Source organism: Galeopterus variegatus, unplaced genomic scaffold, assembly GCF_000696425.1.
Source record: "Galeopterus variegatus unplaced genomic scaffold, G_variegatus-3.0.2 Scaffold377, whole genome shotgun sequence".
Classification (NCBI taxonomy): domain Eukaryota; kingdom Metazoa; phylum Chordata; class Mammalia; order Dermoptera; family Cynocephalidae; genus Galeopterus; species Galeopterus variegatus.
The window spans coordinates 132,413-137,979 of NW_007726488.1; the positions used below are offsets into that span (position 1 = coordinate 132,413).

Below are 5,567 nucleotides of genomic sequence, written 5' to 3' on the forward strand. Positions count from 1 at the left end.
GTTTCTCCATTAATCTATTACATTGTAGGTGTTCAATAAAAAATAAAGTGCTATAATTTGTTACGACAATAACTCTCTTGATTTCTTGGAAGAGTTTCTCAAAGGCCAACATAGCCTTGAAATCTTCCAACTTTTTCTATGCCTACTATATGACTGGCAGTTACAGATACAGAATCACGTCTAGTTTTAAAAGAATTATATAAATCTTAGCAGGGAGGGTTCAGCATTTTTCACTCACTATTACTTTTCCGCACTGTCCTTTCAATAACCTATAAAATGTCTTCAGGCTGAGAATTTTCGACTTCCTTTTGTTGTATGGTAAATATCTCACCTTGTGAGCCTCTGCTACCCTGCTACCCGCCACATGGCTGAATATTCTTGAACACTTGCAAAGGTGACTTTGGCACACTGCAAACCGAAATTTTCCTTTGGGACAGGTACACAGCTAAGAGGCAATGGAAGGATTGTTAACTTTTTTTTTTTTTTTTTTTTTTTTTTTTTTTTATCAGAGTTAGCATTTTCACCAAGGAACCATTGTTCACCTCTTAGGAGAACTTCAGGAGAATGCAGCTTCTTGCAGATGTTTACTTACATAGTGATTTCCTTGGCCTTTTCTCATCTACAAAGCTTATGAGGGAAACTTTGGTTTTTGGACACCTAAGTAAGCTCAGTCATCTGTGTATATGTTCAGTGGCCTGTTCAAATGATATATCTTATTAAAATCCCACTGCAAATATCAAGATGATTTCAAAAACTGTCTCTGTCTTTACAGTTACATCTCCAAAACCAGTAGATTATGTGGCAAATCAGACTCTACTCACCAGTCTGTTTAGAAAGCACTTTGAGACAATATTGATAATGCCTAGGGAATGTGATCAAAAGCGTTAAAGATGCCCAGGGAAGGTGTCTGAAGGTCACTGTCCTAAGCGAACATTTATGTCAAAGGGACAGTTGCTAGCACAGAAAATCCAGGGTGAAGAATGGGACTGTTGGGGGACTTCTATGGGGAGTAGAAATGCTCTCTGCTCAGGGACAGGGGGGAGGCAGGTAATTCTGGGCTGTTCCACTGGGACCAGGGCATGACCTTCAGAGGACGAGGCTGCAGGGATGAGCTGGTCAGCAGGCCAAGTTCCAGAGTTGGAAAAGAAAGAACAAGGAGGCAGAGCAGGAGAAGGGTGCTAAAAAAGAGAAAAGTGCTGGGGCAGGACAAAACTGCTGGCACCTGGATAGAGTCAGAGCTCAAGGAACCTTAGGGCTCAGGACAGGACAGCTTTAGCTAAGTAAAACCCACAATCCCCAAATTGTATTTTATTATCATTCTCACTTTCTTTAGGCCTAATTAAATAGCTTGGCAATATGGTTCATCTTTATGTCACCCGAGGCACACTCAATGGCTCTCATCTGGAGTCCTACTTCTACACTCCTTCTTTTACTTATCTTCAGGTCATGGAGGACATCTTACCATCTTTCTGATATGACTGTGTTCTCAGACTCGGCCAATTTAAGAGTAGGGGTGTGTCTTGCTTATCTTAGTATCCCCACTACTAGAGTGCCTTCCAAGCACAAATGCTCAAACAATGTTCTGCAAATAAAAGAAACAGCGAGGCTTTTATTAAGATTTAAGTTCTCCTACTTACTTGAATAAGACAAGCAAATCCATGTATAAATCTTTAATTTTATAGGGCAGACTAAAAGGGATAAGGGAATACAAATATTAACCATCTTTTATGTTGTTCCACTATTTTACTAAGTTATTTTACATTTTCAAAAAAATTTGCTATTCTAATGCCTTGTTATCCTGTTTCAGATCTCAAAATAAAATGGAAGGTTTTCCCAATTTGTTTTTTTTTAAATACCAAACCCCTACTCTTAAACCTGTTAAACAGCAGCAAATTTGTGATTCATATGTATAAACTAAGATTCTGAAACTAATTATATCTGCTATTAACAGGAAAAGCATTTGAAAAATACCCAGAACAAAGAAAAAGTTAAATCAATGTCTCCCATATAGAACAAGAACACAAAGAACATTGTTTTCTCCAGCCCCACCCTGGCCCTGACCTACTATGAACCTTGACTACTCTTTGTGAAGAGTGAAGAACACTGCCTCAACACACAGTGAAGAATCTGCCTCAGACTTCACTCAGGGCAGGAGAAGCTGCTGGTCCTGACACTGGTGCTTTCACTTGCCATGACAGAGGCATCATCTGTGGCATCAATTACGGCATGGGCTCCCTTTTCCACATCTCTCAAAGCATCCTTGTACCAGGTTGGAAAGGAACTAGGGGTGACACTATTTAGCTTGTTCAAAAACTCCACCACTTTCCTCTTGCTGGTTTCAGTGTGGGCCCTTGGATCCCACAGGAATTTGTAGCAAACAGGATCACCAGTGGGCACCTGCTGGTAATCCAGGAATTCTTCTTGAACAAAATCTCTGGTGATTAGCTTCCTGGGCTCCCCGTAAATGAAGTGCTCCCTCCCAACATACACCCCTATAGTACTCAGCACTTCCTAGATGTCCTCCTCTGTTACACTTCTTGCTGTGTAACAGAGATGCAAAAAAGATTATTTAAAGCAACATGAATGTGATGAGAAGACCAAAAGGACTGCACCTCAGCGACTCCTCTGTTAGAAGGAGAAAACTGGGTACAGCCCTGATTCAAAGTTAGCTTCTGTTTTTATTGTAAAGACAAGGAAGTTTCACGAGAAAAATCAGTTGATTCAATCATTTCAAAAGGACACAAAGACATGGGCAATGTGACAAAAGTTATCTATGGCTAAGTATAGCTTAAACAATGGAAACTAGTAACATCATTTAAATTAGCAATATGACATTCCAAAGTTCAATTTGTGAAAAGCTAAGTTGATCAAACTGTGGTCATTATGTAATCTAAAATATAACCTCTCCTTAAATGATTTAAGTAAGAGTTGCATTCTTACAATTAAATCTAAGTATAATTGCCTCTAAAGTTTCCATCAACAAATAGCTTGCCCACAGCAAACATTTTTCACATTTTTCCCCACAGCAATTCTTTAAAATCTCTTAACAAGATTGGTATGTCAACCACCTGTTAGCTCTAAAATCAATAAAGTATACAAACCCATACCTAAATAGTTATTAGAGTTTATTAGATGGGCCATTGCCCACTAGCTGTGGGCTGTTGCCCCCCTAATGAAGGACTTTTGTCTTACACATGCATTACCTAAAAATCCTATTCTAAGAATGTAGTGAGAATCAACATTTACTTGATTAGAATTGATTAGATGGGCCGTTGCCCCCTAGCTGTGGGCTGTTTCCCCTTAACCAAGGACTTTTGTCCCATACATTCATTACCAAAAAATCCTACACTAAAACTCAAACAAGAATCAAGATTTTTAAAACTCTGCACTCCTCAGGAGTGCAGTTGCCCATAATAAAGATCACGCTCAGGATAAGTATCAGGAGGCTGGTCTTGGGCATGCCTTGGTCATTGCTCAGCACTCCATCATACGTGAGCTCTAGTGTGTTGTCAGAGACATAGGAGTGGTTGCTGGGGTCCACTTCTGTCATGGCAATGCCAAAAAACAAGCTCTACAAAACCACGGGCTTTCCTGAATATCCTAGGAAAGTGGTCCTCATACTTGTTAATGACAATATTCAGCACTTCTGCCTTTGTGATGAGCTCTTTGTTCAATATTTGAAGATAAGAAACTTTACCAACCCAGCCACCTTCTCATCTAACTCATATCTGGGTGAGAATTCAGAGTTTGGCAGGACCTGCCAGGCACTCATATCTCTCCCTTCTTGGCTGCTGGAGCCTTCATCTGATGTGCTCCGTGAAGTTGAGGAGGGGCAGGAGCTCTGAGGCTTCTGGGGAGGACACTGGGGAATACTTGACATCCCAGCAGCAGGCATCTCTTCCTCCTCTTCCTTCTCCTCCAGTATGCCCAGAATGAGAGGAGAGAAGGAGCAGGAGGAAGTGGAGGTGGAGGGGAAGGAAAACCTGAAAGAAGAGGAGGAAACAGAGGAGGTCTCCTCCTCTTCCTCAGCTGTGGGAACCTGTGCACCCAGCAAGTCCACTGTCTCAATCTGGGCCCGAATGTCTTGCTCAAAAGTGAGATGTGGACACTTCGGAGAGTGAGAAATGATGACTCTAGTCAGGGGCAGCAGGTACAACAGTGAACAGGATTGTAGGCAATGGGATCCCATGGGTCTGGGGGAGAGAGGGACAGTGTGAGTGGCCTCAGCAGGGAAAATCAACCATGATGGCTCTGACAAAAGCTGACTTACAAGTCTCCTCCTATGGTGATGTCATAGGCCCTCACAGGTCTTCTCCTGTGTTCTGCTAGGCCTGTCTCTTAGGAACCTGTATATATATATAATATAGAAATATGTGTTTACACAAGATATATATATTTTGCATAATTATATGATATATACTCTATGTTAACATAATAGATACATAAATTATATGTATATATGTGCATACACACATACACCATTGTATCTTCATACATAAACTCTTGGAGCTATATGATTATATAATATGGTATTATATTCATAAATCATATATATATGCATACATCTATATCTATATATAGATATAGATAGGAATATATATATATATATATATATATATATATATACTTATATTTAAACACTATATGAGTTTTTGCTATTATTTGTTATTATCGGCCCTTGCAGCTTTAAGTTCACTGTTTTGTGTTATAAGTCTCATAAATAGAAAAGAAAGAAAGGAAAGGTGTCATCAAAGGGGGGGGGGAAGAACAGTAAGGGGAAAGAATAAACCAGCTGAATGTAGAAGTATACAGTACCCTGGACTACTGCAGGCAAATGACGAGAGGGTACAGGATGTTGGATTTGGAAATTAGAAAGTCCTTGGTGACTTCAGTAGAACAGTTTCAGTAGAGTGACGTGGATAAAAATCAGATTTCCAAAGGTTCAGGAGGAGGTCTGCATCGCGAAAGTAAGGAAAAAAAATCACTGCTTACCTTTTTATAAACTTGATTATGGGAGTGTGGATAAATTGGAGATTATTTTTAAAACGCCGTAGTAGAGGATTATTTTAGGAAGAGCTGAAGGAACTAGTGACATAAGAAATGTTGAAGAGAAGGAGAGTTGGAGTAGAGGGAAAGGGGACAAAATGAGACAGAGGATCTTAACTTGCAAAGCAAAGCAAGAGGAACTTCCTCAAAGATGGAGGTAAAGAAAGGGGAGACAGGTGCCTGATGAGTAGAAGCTGAGAGGGATGTGCGCTGCAGCTTCGGAAGAATTTGGGAGGTTTGGAAACCACAGCTGAGGAAGAAAGAAATATACTCAGAGACAAAACTAAAGATGGGCCAAGACAACTCATCATTGGTGCTAGGAGGTCTAAAATGTTTTGGGCACAACAAACAAACAAATGATTCATGGGAATGCATGTACATCTTCCCTAGAACTCTGCTTTGAGAAAGTATTACTTAATTTAATGCCCAGATTATTTAATGTTGGTTTGACAAGTTCACACTGCTTTACGTTTTCACCATAAGAAAGTCATAGACCATCAGAGCTATAAGCTAGCAGAGCA

At 40.0% G+C, this 5,567-nt stretch overlaps 1 pseudogene; it reads right to left on the reverse strand.

The window, feature by feature from the left end:
- Nucleotides 1-2,139: 2,139 nt before the first annotated feature.
- LOC103586799 lies at nt 2,140-3,895 on the reverse strand (annotated as a pseudogene).
- Nucleotides 3,896-5,567: the final 1,672 nt, after the last annotated feature.